The sequence below is a fragment of the Caloenas nicobarica genome, chromosome 3 (assembly GCF_036013445.1).
Source record: "Caloenas nicobarica isolate bCalNic1 chromosome 3, bCalNic1.hap1, whole genome shotgun sequence".
Classification (NCBI taxonomy): Eukaryota; Metazoa; Chordata; class Aves; order Columbiformes; family Columbidae; genus Caloenas; species Caloenas nicobarica.
In genome coordinates this window covers 26613685-26638243 of record NC_088247.1, presented here as the reverse complement: position 1 = coordinate 26638243, position 24559 = coordinate 26613685, and the positions used below count along the sequence as shown (strand labels likewise).

The following is a 24559-nucleotide window of genomic DNA, read 5'->3' as shown; positions in this document are numbered from 1 at the left end:
TCTGATTGCCACTATTCAGTTGTGTAATGCTTAGATGTACGTGGTACTTACTGTGCTGAAAGGATCTGGTCTCCAATTCAAGGATTTCACAGGCTGGAAAAGGAGTCCACTTGTTGATTCTAAAAGTCTTCCAGGTTTCAGGCACCTGAGAAAGCCTTGTGGGTTTATTAGACTCAGTAAACTTACTTGGAAGTTTTCCACAAACCTTATTGATTGTGGGTGTGCTCGTTATAGATCTCTCAAATATACTGAACTAAATAATGGGCACAAAATATTTGTTTGAAGAACTCTGCTAAGTATTTTCCTTAGGAAAGACAGTTTTCAGCATGAAGGCTTTGATAGGATGCAGCGTATTAAAGGTGTGCAAAATCAAGACAAATGTCATTCTGGGATGTTGCAGGAGTGTTGCAGATGTGTGATGGCATCTCTTGGTAGTTGTGACTTTGGGTCTGGGTCTGGTATAGGTACTGTCTGGGATTTTGGACACCACGGTTCCAGCAGAGTCTTAGCAGTTATGCATGAGATGAGCAGCCGAGGTGATCAGAGATCGGGAAACATAACCTATGAGAAAATAGTGAAAGAACTGGAATGTTGTAGTCTAGAGAAGCACAGACTGATGGGAGATGTGATAATCTTCAACTGTGTAATTGGTTGCTGCCGAGTGGTGGGAAACAAACTGTTCTCCACAAGAACCAGCATGCTGAACTGCAGCAGGAGGGATTAGGTTAAATGTCTAATGTGTCTAATTGCACAGGTAATTGAGCACTGGATTGTCCAGGTAGGGTATGGAATCTCCTTCACTGTAGCAACAAACATTTACCAGAAATGCTTAAGGCAGGCGTGATCGTGCCTTCCTGTTTTGAGACACTGTGTGACCTCTCCAGGTCCCTTACAGGCTCCAGGGTTGACAGAGCCTACCAGGAGGCCAGCCTGTGAACTCACACTCTTGGTGACGATCATGCATATCAAATAAGTAGCTTTGTAAGATAAACACAGCTCGGTCATCTGTTTATAATATTTCACATGCCTAACTTTTATACTACGTTTTGTGATTCTTCTTACTTCTGCTCGAACTGCATTTACAGATGAAGTCTAAGAGCAGTGGTGGATGATCTGCTGAAGAACATCACAACTTGGTTTGGCACCATCACAACCAGTAAATGGGCTTATTGGTAAATGTCAGGAGATTTGAGCTTGGTTTCAAAGTACAGTTCTGTAAACTGTATCACATTGTTCCCATCAGGTCCTCGGTAATACAGGTATGTCTCAGGCAGTCCATGAGGCAAGACTACTTTGGTTTAATTTATCTCTTGCCTATGATCATAATCTTTGGAATTACTTGGATTATCATTCAGTTCTTAAACATACTTCGAAAAATGTAGTTTGTCCTACTGCATTAAACAAGTTTTTTGTCCAGTCCAATTATTAGCCCAACTAATTACAGAAACAGCTGTCTGGAATGAGACTTGGTGTTTTTCTTCCCTTACCTCCATTGCCTAGAGGTTTTTGCTGCTTTGCTGAAATTTTATTCTTTTATTTATTGCGTTATTCTTTATGTCTAATTACAGATTAATTATTTTTAAAATTCTGCTGCATACTTTGGTTCTGGTGATTGCATGTAAAATTAGCTTCACAGTCCACAAAAGGCTCACTTCATTTTTTTTTAACACGCACATTTTATAAGAGCGGGAACAGACAAGGCCTAACCTCTCTTTCTAGGTTATTTGTTAGTATTTCTTGTCCCTGTGTTCTGCCCTCAGTACCTCAGAGAGGTGCTGAATGAAGCCAATTCGATCTTTCCAGTGTCTATAAGACAGTCCTTTTTAATGCTTTTAGTCATCTGTGTTATCAAGATGTCGTTTCTGCCTATTTTGTCTTCTCTGAGCTGACCAGAGCTAAGCCCTGTAACCCCCCTGAAGATGCGCTGTTCATGCAGCATCTTCTCTCTCCTCCTCAGCTGAATCCCTCGCTTCCCATCCCGCCCGCGGTCTCCCAGCAGTCTGGAGTGCTCAAAGAAATCAAAATGCGCCTTACAAAATGCATTGTCTTGCATTTAGTTTTTTCTGGTGTCAGTGTGTTGCCCTGTACTCTGTTGGGATTTTCTGTGAACCATCTGAAATGACACATTTGGAGGGTCCATGAGGGCAAGGCCTGGCAGCCAGGGCCCATCCCACTGTCCCAGCCAGGAGCAGGGCGGCTGGGGGCACCGGGGCAGCCCCAGCCGCGGGCATTGGGCACATCCCTGGTGGCAGGCTGTGACCTGGGCCCACGGGTAGGCCTGGCTTGGTGGGGCCCGTGGCTGGACAGGGAAGGATGTAGGAGCTGGAGACCAGCCAGGCTGCGGTGTTGCTGGGGCAGCCCCATGGGGCTGAAATGGGGCTCCTGGGCTGTGGGAAGGGGCCAGTGAGGGTGTGTTAGTGCTGTGAGGGCCCTGACAAATTTCAAAGCTTCGCTGATCCAAATTTTATGTTGAAAATGTGTGAAATGTTCTCACTAGCACAGTAGTGGGTATCTGAAGTGTCTGAATACGTGGGCTTTAGGAAGGATGAGCCTACAGAGACTGGAAGATGAACTTTGCCATCTATCCCAGGGTGACGGTCACAAGGAGATTGCCAGAGAGTGTTATCTCCCCTAATTACACAAAACAGCAAGGTCTCTAGAAGAGTTTTTTGTGGTACAGATGTGTGGTTCAGCACCCCATCCTTCTGCAGCATGTCCTTGGCTTGCCTGTGCTGGAGCATGTAGGGGCCGATGCCCCCTGTGCATCCTCTGCCAGAATTCCATGCGTCTCCTTCAGTATCAGCAGTGACCGTGCTCAGGACTTTGCATTGAAGGTGGCTCCATCAGCCAGCATCTGCCTGTGTGCAGCCAGCTCACTAATGCGGAGTAAAATTTTGGGATAAGGAGAAAATTGTTAAGGAGGTTGCTACGCCATGGCAATACATATGGCTTTGTTAAATCAAAAATAATAACCAGGGCTTGGCATTTCTTCCCTGCTCTTGCCCATGGAAATAGGCTGAGCCCTGCAAGGTTTCTGTGTTGATTCATTTAGAACTGGACCGGCCAGGGAAAAAAAGCAATATGTGGTAGAAGAAAACTTAGACCTGTGGGGGCATAGACAAAATGACTTGAGGCTTTTTTCTCTCTCTTAGTTCCTGTGGTATTGCAATACTGTGAGACTTAGAAAAGAAGCTTTTCTAAGTTACCATTAATCTGCGCAGACATTGTTTTAAAACAGTGTTGATTGATTTAGCCTTCCAGGGTAGATGTCAGGCATTCTATTCGTGATTAACAGCAGATAGAAACCAGGGAGATGAGCAGTGTTGATCATACTGAATAATATGAATGGAAATAAGAGTACAAAGTAAATACATGTCAACCTTTTGGAATTTTGTGTATTTATATCGTTTCAGTGTTGGATTGAGTAATTGATCTTTTTATCAGTGTGTTTTATGTTGTAATAAAACAGGATTTAAATAGTGAGAAGTTAATAGCTGCTCTAAGTAAAACACACAGGCACTGGAATGAGACACATTCTCTATAACTAAGAACATGCAAAAATTGCAGGGAAGTTTGTTTGAACTTGATGTGGTGCAAAATAAAACTATCGTTCATGCCAGTGAGAGATTTACATTTTTACTTGAATTCTCGTGTCAGTTCAAAGTAAGCCTGTTAATAGTACTGCATTAGCACATAGGAAATCTAAATTTCTGCCTTGTATATTAGTATTTTAAGGCCCCTTCATAATTCAGACTTTTATATTCCAAGATTTTTCTTTGTCCCATGATTATTTCCAGTAGCTTGGTCTGAAGCTCTGGTTTGAGGCATGAGACACTGTATTAGTAACAAGGAGAAGCTGGAGGCTTCTTGGCCCTGTTGACAGAAAAAACTACTGATGTGGCAAAATGAGTGGGTTCTGGAGATTGCCTCGAGAAGACAAGGAGGGGCTGGGGTCAACCACAGCTCTTCTGGGGCAGGAGGGGCTGAGCAGGGGCTGTAAGGGCCACCCGCCTTTGGCTGTGGGACTATGGGCAGGGGTCTTCTGGGAACTGACACGGGGACAGGGGCATGAGGAGGGCTCAGGACATTTTTAGGACAGCGAGGGTTCGAGGGAGTTTTGTGGCAGCAGGACTTCTCTTATTCTTTCACACTTTTCATCCCGACGGGCTCTCATTGTTTTCTCCACTGTCCCGTGTTGTGGGTGCCTCTTATCAACCTCTGCAGCCATCCATTTTTTCTCAAGCTAAAAGTTTTCCTTTCCCACTTCACTGACCCCTGCAAACCTTCCCCCCTCCCTTGCAGACGTTGGGAAAAGGGTTGGGGTCTCAGTGTCACTTGTTCTGGCTGTTGAGAAGGTGGTCAAGGGACATATGAAGAGAGATAAGGGGACAGAACCATCCTGGCAGAGGTGAAGACAGCACTTCAGTGACCTTGAAGAGCAAGGGAGGTCCTGCAGCCACCTCACATACACTCATGTCTGTCCTTAGAGGTGGTGGCAGAAGTACTGGGTAAACAGGAGATGCTAATCAGTGGTGTGGGATGTAGCTTTGCCATCCCCATCTTCTTTGGCACAGGTAAAATCTGCTGGTAGAAGTGGACTACTTGCTTACAGGTGGGCAGATTTGTGTGTGGGTGTAAAAGACCCTGAAAAAAGAAGTGATTATTGGGTTTTTGTGTGTTTTAATTGGGCTGTTAAGATTATCAGAGAGGGCTCTGAATGTGTCTTTCTGGGCATGGCATATCCACAGCTGAAGTGGTTGTAGCATGCTGTATATTTGCTGGTGTGACAAAACTTGTAGTATTTTTTAAAAGATTTTATCTGTGGAACATGCTAGAAAAGTGTCTTCATCCAAGCTGTCTTTGAAAGGGAGAAATTGAGGCATTGGAATGAAGAGTGTCCCAACTTCTGTGGTTGGAGTCTACATTAACACTGGTATTTGGTTAGCTCAGAACATTTTTGTATATTTTAAAGACCATTTACTATACCCAAAGCTCTGTATTTTTTGTATTTAGTCCAACTTATCAAATGTACAATGTTGATTTGCATTATCTAAACTGTCAATTCTTTTCCCTTTTCTTTTGTGTAAATCTTCAGAGTGATGATAAAACATGTTCTAACTTGCCTGAACTCAATTTATATCCTACATCAACAGAAAGTGGAAAAAACCCCCCCTGAGCTCTACTTTGAGATTAAGCCAGCATTTTTAAAAGCATGCCAGCTTCTATTTTCCAAAATATTTTATAACAGTCTGTACTTTCTTCATTAAGTAGAGCTAATGATTTCCAAAAGTTTTCTTTTTCCTCAAAACTGTTGCAGCACATAAAAATGAGCCAAATTAAGGTGATTTGAAAACACATGAGTGCTTGCAGCTGGTGTAACAGCAGGAGCACACGTAGGCTCAGCCTTTAACAGACACTTGGGAACTCTCTGTTGTCAGGAGCACCTTGTGCTGCTTTTGGTCTCAGTAGGTAATTGCAGTTCTCGCCCCCTTATAACTATTGGTTCCATAAATCCACAACAGCTTGCAGTATCTTATGTGGAGAGGTCAAGATAATATTACATACTTGTATCAGCAGTACAATTTATTAAAATAACAGGTTATTGAGCTCAGTTTAAAATCTTGTAGTATGACCCTTGTTTCACTGAAGTGTGGAAAACTGTGTGAACTTTTGCCAAACTACCACGGGAGCTGCCAGGGAGGGACCCCACGGTGCCATGATGGGCTTTCTAGACTGTCAGTTTAATACGTACGTTTGAGGGAAGATGTACAAAGAGACACTTTAATTCTTTTCCTGATATGAGACACTTTAAAGTTCAAATTGTAGGTGCAGTTAGAAAAGTACCTACTGCCTTCGGTGTCCCCAAATGTAATAATTGATTTTTCTTAGTCTTTTAACCTCCTGGGTGGCTCGCTTGGAGCTCTGGCCCAGACAGGCTCCATTAGACAGATCTAAGCAAGGCTGTTTAAATAAATGTGTCTTCCTTTCATTGCAGCTCTCTTTGGCCAGATCAGCATGTTCCTACTTACTCGCACTTGGGATCTGACCCTGGTTTCCCACTATTTCCCCTTTCTCATTGCAAGTACAGAAGACAGAATAATATTTCCAGTTAAATAAAAAGTCAAAGGAGAAAATAAACACTCTAAGCGTAGCTGCAGTGTCTTATGTGGAGAAGAGGAGGCAGGCACATCTGTGCAATAACTTCAAGGGTGTGTGAATTATGCAGAATATGACTCGAAGTTGGAAGAAGCAGGAGTGGACCATTGCTGGACTGTTAGGGTTGTGGATTTTTTCCTTTCTTAGCTGTGGGAAATGTTTCAAAACAAAAAAAAGCGCTCTGTGGGAAGTGGCTCTTTGAGATCAGACTTTATGCCCAAAATCAAAAACCCAGGGGAAAGTTACATAATGCTGGGCTTCCACTTAATCGTAGGATTGATTGCTTATGGGAGGTGGACATGGGAGTCTCCAGCTCTTAAAATCTTGGCCTTGATAGCACAGAACGGAAAGGTAAAGCAGATCACACTCCTGGCAGAATGCAAACTGAAGCCAGCGTCGGTATCTTGGGAAAGGAGAGCACACGTTCCTTACCAATTGGAACGGTATCTGCATGGTTATCACGTTCTGTTTAAAAGGTTTCCATTAGGAGGAAGCAGAACTGGCAGGGTTAAAGTGAGAGAATTTTTGAGATATACCGTGAGATTCACCATCAACTCATGAGATAAAACAATGTGGAAAAGTCCAGCCAAGAAGCCTGGTGCTATGTAAAGAGTGGAGACCCTTACTTCATAGGAACGTAAAGGAAACTTTAGGTGGAAATGCAAAAATAAAAGGTGATATTATGTCGAGGGCAATTTTCAGAGACAACCCCCCTAATTATCTTACTTACTGAGAGGAAACTAAAACTCTCCCCTGCTGAAAAAAGTCCTTTTTGTCCTTCAGAAACTCTCGCAGAGGAAGCGAGGACCAAATGGCAACCCTAAGTGAACCAACCCAATAAATTAAATGGCTTTTTGAATAGGTCTGTCTGGAAGTTGAGAGAAAAAGGACAGAGAAATAATGGCAATTAAGAGATCTGGAGGAGATTCTTCCTATCCCTGAAAAGTAAAATGGAAAATCTTTCAGAGCCTATGTAGAATTGCACAAATTGTGAGAAGTCACTGATGACAAGTGTCTAAATGCTGGCAATATATTAAACTGAAAAATATACTCTTGCAGTGTAATAGAAGATAAAGTGATAAAATAATTTTTTGCTGTTCTACTAGCATGGAAAAGAATGAGGGGTAAGGAAGGGGAGGAAGAGTTGTTGAATAGGAATAATAGTGATTTTTTTTTTAAGGTCCTGGACAATGGAGTTTTATGTTTGTTATTCCCTGATGAATTTGGAATGAGGAGGGAGGAATGTAATTGTATGCCTCTGTGATTAAGTCCATTTGCTGTGCAAGGGGGCCACATGGTCATGGAGTGCTCATGACTCAGCTGAAACGAACATTGACAAGTTTTGCCAGAAAGGGGAGGGAAGCCAGGATGCAGAGGATTTCACTAAGGAACTCAAAAGAGAGGACAGCTGCACCTCGTCTTCAGAAGCCCTCAGTTGTCTTCGAGGAAGCCAAGCTGTACCAAGGAAAAAGCTTACTTTTTATTTCTTAAAGAATAAAGGCATTCTGTTTGTTTTCTCATTTTCTTTTCTAATCTGGATTTAGATAAGGTATCCGCCCTCAGAAAAGGTGTTTCTAGCAAAGGAGAATTTCTTCTTTGTGTATACATACATATACCCACTCATGCTAAGTAACCTCTATAGGTAATGAGTACCTTTGATTTTTACCTAACAGTAATAGCAAGAAAAAGGCATTCAGCAGAACTGTCCTGGAGCTGTCCAGTACAGAGCATTGCCCCTGCAAAAATTTTGGTGCTTTGCAGAGCACCCGATTCTCTCTGCTCCTCAGTGCTTGACCACATGCAGTTTTGAAGTAGTTTCCAGGTTTACTCTGTCTGATTTTTAAATACAGCTGCGGTAATGTATGTCTTCTGCTCCTGCAGAAGTATTTATAGGATGCCTTCGGAAAGTTGGGCAACTGCGGGCAATGAAATCTTGCTCAGAAATTAAAGTGATGTGAAAAGTTCTGTTATGTGGTGATCTTGTCCTGAAAACTCTGCTACACTAATACCAAAATATTAATAGAACTCAAGCGTGGCTGATTGACACCAGGAGGAAATATATAATCACTTTGAATCATTAACCTGTTTTCTTGTTTGAATAAACAGGAGGTAGCCTTTCTCTCCTGAAAATGAATAGGCCAAGATGTAGAGAATATTTTGATACCATGGAAAATATCAGTGATTATCATTAAATAATCCTATCATCTTTTGTGACATAGACATTTTGCCACTTTTTCCTGAAATAGTTATTTTCCAGATTCATTTGCTTATACATTTTCATTGGTTGACATTTTGAATCTATTTTTATTGTCATGTAAGCGTATTTTATAATGTTTGGTCTTGGCTGAAAGGGAATTGTCTTTTTGCGTGTGTGCTTTTTTCACTTTTAATACTATCTGAGAACCAACAGCCACATGTCTGGATATTTAAAAGTGCAAATTTGTAAAGTTCATCTTTAACAAGTTCATTCCAAAACATACATGATAACATTTGATTTTAAAGATCTAAAATGTAAAACAATGCTTATGGATGATGATATAGTTGCTAGTTATTATGGCTAAATTATAGCTAAATTCTGTAACTTGCAAGTGGATTGTAAATTGTGATGAATTATACAGCCCATATAAGAACAGAGAATATAATCACATATCTTGAAATAAAGCTTAGAAGCACGAAAATCCATTTTAGTCAAACAGTGGATCAATGTATTAGAGTTTAAGTAAGAGAACAGTTTATGGTGTTACACACACCATCTTTGGATGCTGATACCATCCACCAGAGATTCCTCCAATGAGACTGGTTTTTTTGAAGATGACATTTTTATATATAGTCATTCTGAAGTGGTAAAGAAACATATGAAATTATTGTCTGGAGTATCTAGAATTCACGGACCACTTAGATAAGTATTGTGGTCTTAAAGTACCTGCAAATACCACCATTGTTGCACTGGCAAGTACAGCTTCTATAAAATGTGCCTGCATGTATTAAGTTGGTATTCTCATAGTGTTCAGTATTGCAGTAGTTTTGTATTTTCAAAATTGGGAGAATAGAATTTGAAAGAATGCTTCCTGCATAGTAGTTGTTTCTTTCACATGAAAAGCAATGTTAGGTGGAGGTTGGCGCATGGCACATCATTCTGTAACTGGAAATAGAAGAGTTGTTGTTTAAAGTTTCAAGTTATACAATGTAATGTGTGAGCTTATTTATTTTGATGATTTCCTGACTTGTTTCATTTGGATTCCCAGTCCCACAGACAGCGCTGTGCTTATTTAGGCCTGAATGCAACAAATTACAGTCCAGGTACAGCTTTTATGTTTCATTGAGATTACCATTAATTTTTTTTTCCCCAGTGTAAACATCAGCCCACCCAGTTATGTTAAATTGAAGGAGTGGCACTGTGTCTATACAATGATTGGTTTCATCTAAACCTACAGATGCTATATTTATTTTACATTTTTATAGTTTACATATTTTTTATACTTCAGCATAGAATGTGGATCACAGCATACTTTACTATATAAAAATACATTGAACTTTGCTGAAAAGGAATTTGCCCATCTCTCCCTTAGTATTAAATTCTGTACAAATTTTTCTGTATACTTTTGTGCAAGTCAAGTAATATTACTGTTGGCTTGTGCTAATGAATGAACCATTATTAAATGGATCATTGAAATCTGCATAGAACTGAAACCAGTGAAGTGCCTTGGGTGGATGGTTACTAATGTCTAAAAACTGGTCTTGTGGGCAGACAGTGAGGAGCATAGTGATGCAATTGAAGGTAAATGAGTGATATTTGCCAAGTCACAGGATGGGAACTTGATTTTCAGGTTTCCATGGGACACATGGGAACACAGGAAAATTGGACGAATGAACCTTAGAAGGAGAGACCAGTGAAATCAGGGTTTCTGGGGATGCAGCTTCAGCAACCAGCCAGCACCTTAGTTAAATTTTGTGTCTCCATTTCAAAGCACAGAATCTACTTCAGAGCATCTTCACTCTGCGTAACTGGTATGTTCTGGCTTAGAAAAGGCTGCTGTCAAGTGCAGAAATGAGTCGCGAGTATATCATTCCTCAAAAGCCTAAGGATTTGATATAGAACAGAATCAAAGAATTGTTTAGGTTGGCAAAGACCTTTAAGATCATCAAGTCCAACCATTAACCTACCACTGCCAAGTGTGTAATTTCTATTCCAGGTACCCAGGTCCAACATTTAAATGCCATAGACACTCTTGCTTCTGCTCAAACCCAGAGGTAAATGAAGTCATTATACCTATATTTCTGTCAATAAAAATTCCTATACACCTACACTTCTGATGCTAGGCATGCCTAGAACTGTGTGGCATAGTAAGTATCTAGCACAAGCCCAGTTCCTAGAAAGATTTACAGGGTTGGAATTCCTCTGTCCCACCTCTGGATCCTAATCCAGCAGGATTTTTAAGATGTGTTTTTGGAACAAGCTTCATGAAAAGCAGTATTTTTTGCTCTTTATGTCATGTAGTTAGACCATTAGTCAGAAAAGAAGACCAGGGTTTAGTTCCTTCCTTAGTCTGAAGCAGTTTGAAGCATTTACCTTTACATTTCTCGTAAAAGTTTCAATGATGAGCTTTTGGATAGAGATGGAATGGGAGAGAAGTATGAGGTACGGTGTAACTAAGGGTGGTATTGTGTGTTTCAAGCCCTTTTTTTGCCAGCACTGCAGGGAGCTATAAATACAGGTATCTGCCTCCAAAAGCAAGCTGCATCACTGAGTAAGTGTTTGTTGTTCACACAGGACCCAAGTAAGATGTGCGTGTCAGTTATGGTAGAGATTATGCCTCTTACTAGATGAAGAGGAGAGCTATGTAAAAAGTCCATTTTATTTAATCAAGGATAACTGAAATATTATGTGTGTGTTGCTGTAACAGAAGCAAAGCTGCAAAAGTAAAGTGCACAAATACGTTCTTCATACTGCTTTGGGCAATAGGACGCTCAAAAGCATCTCTAGGATTTTCCTGTTCAAGGTGTCTCTGAGCAGAACTGGAGAAGTGTCTCTGACACTGGCTCGGTGATGCTCTGTGGCACCCACAGACAAGACTTGCCCAGCAAAGGCTGTGCCTGACTCCAGACTACCCTTCCCCACCAGCTCACCTTCTGGGACACAGGTTTCAGCACCTGTTACTCGTGTTGTTTTCTTGCCTCTTACCTCAGTAGAGGACTGAAATATAGAAATAAAGCTTTAATGCATTTTTTAACCTCTCTTTCTAAATTCATGTTATTGTATTCATGTTAATTCAGTCTACTAAAACTTTGTCTTCGTAGAGAGGGAACATCATATAAAAGGGACTATGTTTAGAAACTCTTCATCTGGATCCATTTTGATCTCTTTTTGTATATGTTATCTAACATAAAATATTTATTGCTATGTGTTGGATAAGTTTGGTGTAGAGTTTTTTTTTTTTCCTTTGTCTTGTTTTGGTTTAATATTTTTTCATGCTGCTGATGTACTATATTTTTGACAGTTTATGAATACCACAATTTAAAAGCTAATAGATATTTTCTAATAACACTACAGAAATGAATGTGGAAGTTGCGCATCATGGAGAGCAAATATAAAACAAATGATTTCATGTTGGTCTCCATAGCATAAATTCAGGCACTGAAATCTGGTGAATCTGGAGGTTTTGGTTTGTACTATGACAGGCACTAGCAGCAGCTCATTTGGTAAGTAACTTTGCACGAAGTATTTTAAAATCAACTGGAGAAAAAAAAAAGTAAAAACCTGCTATTATTACCTCCAGCATCTTTAGTGTTCTGGTGATAAATGGTCAAACTCAGAAGCACTTGCAGAAGGCTGAGGGTTGGACATAATTAAAAAGGATCACTCCCAAAAGGGGGGCTGTGGAACACCATGGTCTGAAGAATCTGTGCTAATAATGCTTTTAAACCATGGCTTTTCATTTACTGTAAGAAATACAAATTGGAACTGACATTTAACAGATGAACTTATCTCCACAAGCCTTCTTTACATGAAGTCACTAAGACTGCACGCGTGGTACTTTTGTCTGGCTGTGTAATTCTGAGCTTCAAGTGCCAGAATAAACCTTGGAAACACTGCAAGTGTTTGCTCTGAAATGCTGGATGTGACGCTCAAGATTTTGTGTTCTTGGGAACACAGAATAGATTAGAGTTCTCTCTTGTATATAAATTCAGCTTTTTAAAACAAGCAAACAAAGAAACCAACCCCAAATCTACCCATTTTTCGAAGAGCACCAGTTTGACATTAAAAAAAAAGCCTTTCTCAATGTGAATAACTCTGGAATATGTCTGAAAATGATTCTGGCATCTTGAGAAATGTCAAATTTCTGGCACAAATAAAAAACATATTGTATTCCTTTCACTTTTTTTGAAAGCCATGTGTTAGAATTTATGACAATATAAAATCTGCCTTTTTAATTTGTGGGATTTCTCTGAAAGGTAAGTTATACACCTGTTTATGCACAAAAGCATGACCTGTACTTTGTTCCAACCTATCTGATAGTGTCACTATGCAGTGTAAGCAATTTGTCAAAGGTCCCAACAAGTGTGCCATGTTGTTTTATTCTGTCTTTTGCAACCTACACTGGTGACAGTGGACATTTCTTAATGGACTCTAGAGAAAATAAGTTATACGTTTTGTATGTTTTAAGAGATGGGAACTACTTTGGAAAAAGTCATCTGTGCTTTTGGAAGAAAAACTGTTGTCTAAACTCCTCAAACCTCTAATGGCCATTTAATTCACCTGTTGCTAGTTTAAATTAAGCTGGCTGATTCAGAAATGTGGTACTCCTGAATTATTAACAAATTCTAGGCCCCTTAATGTAAAAAATAAACAAAGGGCAGAACTGTTTGCTCTGTCCTCTTGAGCAGAAAAGTTACAAGTGGAATGGCATGAAGGGGGCAGAATGTGAAAGCCTTCAGCTATTTAGTCTGTCAGCTATAATATTGTAGAAGTTATAATCTGTCAGAGTGGACTGAGGTAGCATGCTCTTTGTGCTAAATGATATTTAATTATTGCTCAAAGGGGGAAAAAAAGTGCCTTATTTCTTCTGGTTCCTTGGTGGGAACCTAAGAGGTGTGTGGGTGATGAGTGCTTATGACTCTTTGGGATCACTGCTGATACAGTAGCAGATCTCATCCCTGGGGGCCAGATGACTCTCTGACCCATATGTTGGAGGTTTCTTCATAGAGTGGGAGGAAAGAATTTGCCTGTTTCTTATGTGCTGTAGCCTGGCAAGATGGAACAGATGCTGCCCTCCATCCCACTCCATCCCTGCAGTGCCAGCTTGCGGGGAATTCTCTGGGACAACTGAGGATTAATTTTCCAGTTTTGAACACTGAGATTTTTGAGAATTTCCAAGTGCATAATGAACTTGCGTGGCCCTGACTGTTATAATTGTTGTGAAAACAAACATGTCTCAGACTTGAGGGTGGTTCTCTTCAGGGTATCTTGGAGATTTAGAGTTGTGCTCCTCTTGTACTATTAAATGCTGATTAGTCAATGTCTGAAGGTTAACCAAGTGGCAAATAGCACAGATTGTCTGGAAGGAGGGAAAAGAAAAAGCTAAGATGTCAGAGGTAAATGGTTATAGCAGTATTACAGGGTTCAGGAGCTTCTGCATATGGAGAGATGAGGTGGTACATATGGTTCTGCTAGTATCACCAAGGGTGTGGCTCATCAAAACCAAAAATGTGATAGCTAGGCAGTCATTATACAGATATGGAGCTATGTATCCAACTACAGACTATCACATGTGAAAATTAAAGTGCACAAATGCATGTAGGGAACATTTGAAAAATGTTAATTCAAATACCGACCCCTAAACAGCAAAAGAGAAGAGCTGGAGTTACTCATGGAAGGGGGAAAGCTACCCCTACTTGTTCAAGAGTCAGAGGCAATAAAAGGCCACTTTGAAAGTTGAAAGCTGAAGAGCTGGTGGATGTCTGCTACAAAGGCTCCACTTGCCTCTGAGCACAAGAGGAATTCCTTCTTAAGCACCTCTGAGGTGTCATAATAATATAAATACCATTTTGTCGTTGCTGACTTCAGAAGACGTTTGGTAGACGTCTCACGTGCGGGAATATGGCCGCATATTCTGTGCACGTGATGCCCAAACTTTGTTTCCTGGTTACTCAGCTGTCTGCTGGTCTTGTTGCCAAGAGGAGAGGTCAAGATATGAGGAATGGCAGTGGCTGCCCCTGAAGCCCTGTTCTGCCCTCCGGGGCAGCAGGAGGGCAGGGCTGCCTGGGCCGGCTTTCCTCACCCTGTCCCACCTCTTCCTCCAGTCTGCTCTTCATCACACTCTCCTCTGACCTTCATAGGCCCTGCTCTTCAATAGAATAGCTCAGAAAAGCAAACGGCTTGGAGAAGGGTGATATGCCTGAGGGACGGGGACAGTGCACCTCGAGGGCAAGTGCCCTAGAAATCGTGCTCTGGAGAGGGGTACTGGAAAGGGACTGCAGAGATACAGAAACATGGAGGTTGGAAGGGACCTCCTGGGATCATCTCGTCTAGCTTCTGGTCAAAGCAGACCCAGTTAGCGTAGGCTGGCTAGGGTCTTATTCAGTCCAGGTGTGAATAATACCAAAGATGGTGATTTTGCTAACTCTTCTAGTGTCTGGCCATCTTCCTGGTAGAAGATGTTTCCCTTACACAGAGCTGGCATTTCCTCTGCTCCTCTGCGCCCATTTCCCCTTGTCCTTCCACTGTGCGACTGGGGAGACCCTGCCTCCATCTCCTCTACACCTGCCCTCTGGGTAGTTGCAGACTGCCCTGAGATCTCCCCGCAGCTTTCTCTGCATTTAGGTATGGAAGCTGGGGATGGGGAAGAGAGGGAGAGACCCAGATTTTATTCCTGTCTCCCACTTAGACTCCCACAGACCCAGAACAAAACTGACCAGGACTGCATCCAGCTTCCCCATTGCTGCTCTCCACGCCCCAGGAATCCTACAGAGTCCTCCCAGACATCTGACCTTCCTTTTGGTTCTCTCTTGTAGCAATGCTACACGCACCCTTCCTCATCCCCAAGGAGCTAAATGGCTTTGACAAAGGCCATTCTTTAAATAATTAGGAACAGGTTCATTAGCAGATGCTGAGGGACACCTACAAAGAGCAGTGCTTCTGAGATAATCCTGAATAATTGTCATCGATTTATTCTTTGTAGGTTACTTCAGATATATTGTTTTATTTGGTGTCACTATTCAGTAGATAATCACCTCAATATGGGCTGTTGCTCCAGGGCTGGGACAAAACAGACCAGTATGTTTGGATGTGTGAAGAACAAGGCTTTTGAGTAGAAACAGGGAATTGATCTGGGATCTTACAGTAACAAGTGTGCTAAAATATTGTGTATTGTGCCCTGTTCTATGTCCACACCTCAAAATCATTATGTCAGAAATGGAAATCAGAGGAAAGTAACAAAAAGGAGAAGGGATTTGGAAAGCAAGTATAGCAACATGAATCTCAAGAGGGTCTATTTGTTTAGTACATGAAGGACAGGACTGAGTGGTGGCTTGGATTGTGTACACATATAGATAGAAAGGAGTGGGGGAGGACCTTTCAGTTTTGCTGAGGAAGTCATAGCCAGAACTAGTGGCTGGAAATTCAGACAAATTAATCTTTGAAATAAGATGCAGTTTCTTAAAAGTGGGGGTGATTAAGAAGTGGAAAAGATTAAGGAGGTTGGAGAGAGCAGGGATGCACTTGAGTCATTAAAACAAGATTAGATATTTTTCTTAAAAACACGTTTTAATCCAGTTTCTTATAAAATATCTGTAGCTTATGCATACATGAGGTCAAGCTAGATGACAAAAATATCCTGGATGATGCTTTCTCTTCCCAAAATCACACATAATGGCTTTGACAGAGCAGACAAACTTTTACTTAACTGTATGGATGTTGAAAATGGCATTTCTCTTCTAAATTTGTGTGCTTTCATGTGCAACTGAAAACAGCTCCTTGTTCAGGTGCCTGTCCAGGGGACTGGGAAATACTGGTGGTTTTGCTGTGTCACAAAGTGATTTGCACCATCCAGGTGAGGTTTGCGTGGTACCTGCTGGCTTATTTCATATTTTTTCTTAATGCTATTTACCTGTGTGAAACAAAGCTGAAAGCAGGGAGGGATACACAGCATTTTTCTGGGGAGAGTATCCTCATAGACATGGGTCGTGTAGTGCTTCACAGCCCTGGCCTTCTCCCCACCCTCCGCCTTTGCAAAACCTTCTTGGTGTGATTTTTCTCTTCTTTAATTAATCAACCCTGCAGCTACTGTGTTCTTAGTTACTTGGTGGACTGAAGGAAAAACACACAGTAGGGGCCAGGAAGAAGTTCTGTACCTTATGAATGTAACAAAAAAATTGTCTTCATATAACAGGTTGTAAGAGTCATCACATTGTAAGGAAAGTGAGCTTGAATACTTGCTGGAATATCTTTAGTCTTCTTTCAGGTGAAAACCAGATGAATTTTGCATGGTTTTAATTTTTGCTTGGGATCATACTGTATCTGGAACTGCGAGTGTTTCTCAAAGTACCAGATTTTGGAAATACTTGAAACAGCAAATGTTTATGTTTTCCCCTTTGAGGATGAATGTGCTAAATTTCTGTTTTCTTCCCTCAAGAAACTGTTTAAAATATTAAGGGTCTGATGTAGCTCCACTGAAGACAGCCAGAGGAGAGAACCTTCTTTCAAGGTTTTCACTAGTTCAGGTCCTACATTCATACAGAATTTCTACTATTTCCATTCCTTCAGCGATCACAGCCTCCTTTGAATGACTTGTCAGTATGTTCAGCAAAAACAAGACTAAGTAAAAAACCCCTATAATTTAAAAACACAGAATTGGAAAACCTAAAATTGTTTTCTGTCTGTTTATCTCATAGGACTCTTCTTGGTTCGATGTCAGTGAGTTTATATGTCATTGTCAAAATGCTAACATATAATCAAATGTTTTAAAGGCCAGTCTACTTCATGATACCTTTATATGTAGTCCAAAGCCTGTCGTACAAAGTTAAATGGAATAAACATCCATTCTTTCTATAGTGTAAAACAATAAAATCAAGTTTTGAAGCTTAAATAGAGACTTTAACTAGCTTTTCCAATGGCTGTGGGTTCCTATTTTTTTTTAAAGATTAGTCTGTTTTACCTTTTATAGAATGTTTCTGGAAATTAGGGGAAAAGAGGGAGGACAGTTAAAGAATTGGAAAGGACTAAAATTTCAAATAAATTTTGGAAATTTTCAGCTAAAGCAGGGCTCTGTGTGATCATTCTCATCCCCTCCAGCATTTGTCAGTACTTTAACAGTGAGAATAGCATTTATTTGTGGAAAAAGACAATGAGTAACACTAATGGTTTTGATCTGTTATACTGGAATCCATTTTGAGGGATAAACAAGACAAATGAACAGAAGAAAAAGATAGGAAAACGGAAAACATAGCTTTTATTTCTGATGGTGGCCCTTACTTGCAGGAGGCAAACAGAACCCATACACTTATTCTTTCCTTCGCATAGCAAACTTATTTTAAATCGGCTGTTGTGTATTTCTTACTGCTTTTCTCTTGTTTTCACAACAAATGTTACAGTCGTCACATTGCAAATAACATCTTAACTAAGCCAGCCCTACCCTCTCTTTTTCAGAAGTGGAGAAAAAAAATTAAAAATTGAAAGAAAAGAAATGTTAGGGGATAAGATGTGAGTGAGGAGCTATTGGCAGAAATGTGTATCTGACATATCAGGACCTAGCTGAATTTTCTAGTAATCAATGAGCAATTCTGTGTATCTCCTGTCACCTAGGCGTGATCTTGATGTAGTCTTTAAATTGGATTAGAAGTGCTTACTTGGATTGGTTCAGTTTTTATGTTACCTTTACGCCTTTTTCTGTCAACATTCATTGTTAGAGATTGTTGTACCTTGCTCTCAGACTTGAGCCAATTTCTGTAGCAGTTTCATTGCTAAATTATGTATAATTATATATAATTATATATAGTTGTTATATATAATTTCCAGTTATTGCATTAAGTTTCCCAGTGACTGTTTTCCTTCTGTTTACCAAAAATTGAACTCTACATTCCTTAGCTCAGACAAAATGGTCTCCCAAACTATTGCTCCAGGTTTTCATTTGTATTAAATTGTTTTCTCTTTCCGTTTGGTAACACAGATACATATACACACTCAAAATTCGATTTCCTGTAGGAGTCGGTGCAGATGTTTCTTCTGCAGAACCCTGTTACTGTATCCTAGCTCAATTTCAACTGTAGAATTGGAGTGTCAGATTTTAGCCTATTGATTAGCTGTTTTGTTTTCCTTGGGTCCATCCAAGGAGGGAAAATTCTGTGCAATCTCAAGTTGCTTGATAAAGAGGGAAATAACAGCATGGGCTTTTCACAGACGGAATGAAATCATGGTTTCCAGGGAGACCTCAGATTCATTTGTTGCAGCCAGAACGTGGAGCTGCCAACTGTGGTTGCTTTTGTAAGTTGCCCATCATATATTTTATTCCAATCATTTGTGTATCAGTGAAGCAACTCAAGTGCTGTGGTAAACCTCCTTTTTCTTTAACCTGTAATAACTAATTGCCAGCACCTGGCACAGGATCCTCTTGGAATGGGAATTAATCCAACAAAGTGCAAAGTGCCAGAATAAATTGGATTTAAAAATATGAGTCTTCTGTGTCTTCAGATGCTGGAGCACGAATACAAACTTTCTCTGCTGTAGACTGGAGGAGTCTGTGGGTTTGCTGTGCTTTACTGAATCATGTGAAAAATAAACAGCCCATCCCACTTAGGAAGATTCTTGCTTTCAGAAATATGTATCTTCTTGCTTGGGCTGTAATACATGTCAGCTGCTTACTTTGGTCTTCGAGGTACATCATTAAAGTTGGTATAAAGCCTTTGTACAGTTGATACAAAGACTTCTTTCAGAAATCTGACAAAAATGTGATAATTTCTTTAAGCCTCTCTGCTTCTTTATATAATGTTCATAATACTTTATGCCGTATATATATCAAAGCTATAGATGTGGAGTGTAATCTTATCATGTAGTACTAATTCCTGTGGTTTACTTTGTTGGTTTACTTTATGGAACACCGCTAATAGTGGAAATTGTGATTATGTTGCAGAATAGTTTCATTTAAACTGCCAGTCCATTTTTTTCCTTGCCTATCCCTAAAATGTCTTTTGCAGTGAAGAGTGAAGTGGGTTGCTTTGTCAATAGTTTGTGCAATACTCTTTTGTCTGTTAAGTTAACCATTTTTAATGAGAGATTTAAATTGTGGCTGTGGCGCAAAGCAATGAAAACTCAAACATAAACTTGGTGTACTTAGTGCCTTTACTGAACTTTGGGGGAGAAATCCCAAATAACATTTGAGCAGCAGGAACAGACCATGCTAGTGCATACTTGAGGGACCACAGATGTATATGCGGAGACAGGTGATGCTGCTGCTTCTCTGAGTTCTCCAAAATTGATTCACTTCCTGCAGCACTTGGACATTGACCTTCAGCTACCCCGGGTCGCTTTGCTGCCAACACCACACAGCTCCCATTACCGCAGCTGTGAACTCGATATACTGACAGACTCAGCTGCAACAGGCCTTTGCCTGCGTCTCTCCTCACTTCTTTCACGTGTTTCTCCAGCACTGGCTGGAGATCTCTCTTCTTTAGTCTGGCTGTGAGATAGCCTAAAAGCCTACCCGTTGTTGTAAAAAGAAAGACAGCAAAGGTGATAGGAACAGGAGGGAGGACCCAAGCAAAAGTGCCAGTAGCCTTTTCTTTTTAAGGTAGTTCAGACAATGCTTTCTGCTTGATTTCAGGGTTAGGAAATACAGTATTTTGAATTCTGTACTCTGTGTACTTTGCATAGCCATGTATTCTTGTATAGACTAAGGACAGATATTGCTTAGCCAGAACAGAACCATTTTACAACTACTTTTCATTCTTGTTGTACTAGTACTAACTAGTAAAAAAAAATACAGAGAGCTCACAATATGTGTAACTTAAACACGTAAGTTTCTTTCTTGACTCCTCTTAATAAAAACTCATCCGAACTACTCTGTAATCATATATTTAATGTTGTAGAATGCTCCTGGCATGAATGTAATTATACCGGTGATGATGCCAAGATAGTTCATTGCAACATAGCAACAGAAATAAATGGTATGGGGAATACTAATGTACTCATCACTGTAGGAGATTTGGTCTATTTATATACAATCTTGCATTTATGTACATATATGTGTGTGTAAACCGAGCCTAAATTAATGTCTTCACAGCCTCACCCTTTTGAGGAAATGCTGTTATTCTTTTAAATGTTTGCAATATAATAACCTCATCAATTGTGCCCACCAAGAAAAGTAAATGAAGAGGAACAATATGTGGAAAACATGGAAACAGAATGGGACTGAAATCCAAGTGAAAATAAATACAGATTCAGATGTATTACTTGTTAAAAGTAACTGACTTGGAGTAACCTCACAGACTTTTTGCATGCTGAGGACTAGTAGTATAAGGTAGAGTTAGGAATAAATACTAAGATGTAAATTGCCCTAACATTTTATTTGTAAAATCCATTAATTTTGAAAACAGAACAAATATAAAAAGAAGGTGATGCAATATTGCATTACTTTTCCACATTATTTAGTGCATATAAATCTGGATTTTCAGGGTTGATTTTCACTTGCTGTACGGTTTCTGTAGTATTGCATAACTTTTGGAAATGCAAAGAATCTCATGTATGTCCTTTCAATCATTATTGTTGTAATGTTTTAATATTTGTTCTTTTGTAAGCCAAACTTAACGATCTCTAGTTGAATTAAGAGATGTTTATACGGTGATGTAATATGAGAGAAGTGTTAATTTATACTTGGAAGGTGCCATAATATATGTAACCTTTAGTCTGGTTATTTTCTCGGAATGCTGGAGAAGGTTAAAATCATACCGTTCCTGGCTTCTTTCCGAGGCAGTAACTAGCAATGGGAAATAGTGAAGGAAGGAACTCCTACTTTCAGTGGATTTCTTTAGTGTAGTTCTTCAGTGAGAAATCTTCGTGCAGCAGAGAAGCCAGGGCTTTCAGAGAAAGGAAATCTTTTCTTTCTCTCTCCACTCCCAAGTTTGGATAGTGACAAAACTGCACTGAAAAGCAAATATGTTTGATTCTGGAAGATTCCAAATTGCTCTAAATGGAAAGTTTCTTCAGAGGTTATTCCTCGGAAGAGTAAAGTGATATACTTACTTAGATGCCGGAAAGGTGCATATGGAAAGTACATCAGTAAACTGCCTTTTGAGATACAGAAGGTGCTGCTTTTAGGCATCTTAGATGCAAAGTGGAAATACTGCCTAACCTGCAGAAAAGGATCTGTGGGTGTTGATTGACAGCCGGCTGAACATGAGCCAGCAGTGTGCCCAGGTGGCCAAAAAGGCCAACAGCATCCTGGCTTGTATCGGGAATAGTGTGGCCAGCAGGACTAGAGAAGTGATTGTGCCGCTGTACTCGGCACTGGTGAGGCCCCACCTTGAATACCGTGTTCAGTTTTGGGCCCCTCATCATAAGAAGGACATGGAGGTACTAGAGAGAGTGCAGAGGAGGGCGACGAAGCTGGTGAGGGGTCTGGAGCACAAGTCTGATGAGGAGCGGTTGAGGGAGCCGGGGCTGTTCAGCCTGGAGAAAAGGAGGCTGAGGGGAGACCTGATCGCTGTCTGCAACTACCTGAAAGGAGGCTGTAGCATGGAGGGTGTTGGTCTCTTCTCCCAAGTAGCAAGTGATAGGACATGAGGAAATGGCCCCAAGTTGCACCAGGGGAGGTTTAGATTGGATATCAGGAAAAATTTCTTCATGGAAAGGGTTGTCAGACATTGGAACTGGCTGCCCAGGGAAGTGGTGGAGTCACCATCCCTGGAGGTGTTTGAAAGGCCTTTAGATGAGGTTCCTAGGGACATGGTTAGTGCTAGAGTTAGGTTATGATTGGACTTGATGATACTGAGGGTCTCTTCCAACCGAAATGATTCTATGATTCTGTGCTTAGGCACCTAAATTTCCTACTGAAAACTTACGTTGGATGAGAAATTCATCTTCTGTGCATGCGTACAGAAGATGCTATCATTTGAATCTCTGTGCACTTCTGCATAGCAAAGATGTTCTGGAGGTTGCATGCCTTTGACATGTCTAATACACTGGCAGCCTTGAATTAATTAAAAAATCGAGTAGAGTCTGTTGGTGTCAGTAATGGCTGTACCACATGTCCACTGTGTAGGGAACCTGAGTTCGATTTCCTTCCTGGTCAGAGGTGCTCAGTGACCCTATTTGTGCAAATGTTGCTGCACAGCAAAATTGCAGCACCCAGAAGGAAGCAAGAAAGATGTTGCAAAAACTATCCAATTGGTTAAAGCTGCCTGAAATGACACAGCATGAAGGTGAGTCAGTATGTCACCAATTTCCAAACCTCATTGAGTTTTTCTCCTACACATGACAAAACCTGAATGTGTATTGGGGAGACTGTAATTTATCACAGGGCATGGGCTGATGCAGCCAACTTTGTTGTACCCTCTTTTTTTCCTGCCTTTAGTGAAGGTAGAAATGATACTCTGCTAACTGCTTTTGTGGGCAACAGGTTCTCATACTACTGCCCTGTGGGCCATGGTTCAAGGGCCTGATGTTTAGTAGCACTGCTATGGTTTTTACCTTTCGTTTACTCTGAGATGCACAGAAGCTTGCCTGAGTCTTGATGCAAGTCTCAAAGATACTCAGAAATAATCTGGTGTACTCTGTAACTCCTCATTTGAGGGACTCCGAGCAGAGGCCTTTATATAAGCTGTTTGGAGTCCCTCTGTGCAAGGTAGACCATTTTGCCTCAGGGAACTGTTTGCACTCACTCTAAACATCCCTTTTGCTATCAAAGTGCCATGTAAAAAACAAGATAAAAAGCATATAGTGAAAAACAGAAGAATGGCCATAATGAGTCACACTAAAGGTCCACCCAGCCCAGTATCCTGTCTCAGTTAGTGTCTGATAGGCCTTTGTGTCTTTAATCCGTTTTGTGGAGTTGGGAGATAGCAAAAGGCTTGCTCCCGCCACCCTGTGCGTGCCAGAGTTACAAACCCGCTGAGTGCAGTGTGCACTTCCCTGTTTAAGGTGGAAAAATGAAGTAACCATGGGGGATACCTTGAAAAATACAGTAACACATATGCTATTTCTCCATTAATACTCTCTCAGTCAGCAACTCTTTACTTGAGCTGGATGCAGTGTCTGTGCATTTTAGTAACCCTGTGTGGATTTCTCTTCCATGAACATATGTATACTAAAAATGGTTTGGTATAATGGAGAGATGGGAAAGCAGTTTGATAAATATATTTTCCTAGTTACATTTGGTAAAACCACGAACTAAACAAATAATTTGGAAAATGACAGGGGCTAAAAGTTTTAATTGAAATTTTTTTTTTAAGTTATTTTCCACAGAACTTAGCATAATATCATAGAATATCTCGAGTTGGAAGGGACCAATAAGGATCATCGAGTCCTGGCTACTGTTTGCAGGGGAAATAAGGAGCAAGTGTGAGTCCCGTGTCCCTCTGCCTGTGCAGTGCGGGGACAGACTGACTGTCCCTTAGCACTTCCCTGCACACCCTGACCCAGCTCCTACAGCTCCAGCAGCAGTTTGGTGTGAGGACCCTGACTTCTTGTAGCAGCTGGCAGAGCTCTCAGGGGTAGAGAAGAAGGCGGCGAGCACTTCTATGGACCACCATAGAGACAACGCTCTCTGCTTCTCTTAAAAAACCTGGAGGTAGAAAGGACATGATCAGCGGTGATGAATTTTGTCTTTTGGCAACCTCAGTGGAGAGGTCATGTGCCAATATTAATAGTGGCCTCTCCATGATAGCAGTAAGGCACTTGGGCAACTATTTTCTGTAAGTAATTTCAAGTACACTTCTGTTGCCTGTGCTATAATTACTGTGTCGAAGTTTGGTCTTTGAAGTTGTTGGTTTGGCATCTCTTTTGACTGTTAAAAGTGCAGTGCTATATTATTATTTTCTTTAAAATAAATTGAACACTGGATAATTCCTGGAATCCTCTTTGATTGCTTAATTCTTGGCTTTATCCTTTTATTTTTGGTTTCTATTAATAACCAAGTGCATTTTGGACTACTAAATAGTTATTTGGCTTTATACTTATAACAAAGTTCTCAAGTTCAGTATCTCATAGTTTTCAGGCTTTATTGTAAATTAAATACAGAAGGACTTTCACAAATAGATGGAAAAAACTGGTCTGTTGAGAGAACACAATTTGGTTCTACAAATGAGATAGACCTGTTTTAACAACTGTTTTACTGATTCTTTTTAAGAAATATAAGTTGGAGCATGGTTTTCACCAAAAGAAATCTTGCTCTCATGTGATAGATTCATTGCTTTA

General features: G+C 40.5%; 1 protein-coding gene across 1 annotated transcript in view; it reads left to right on the top strand.

Annotated features, from left to right (window-relative positions):
* The window catches only part of COL21A1 (collagen type XXI alpha 1 chain), a 109412-nt gene that overhangs the window by 745 nt on the left and 84108 nt on the right, over positions 1-24559 (top strand). The window lies entirely within an intron of this gene.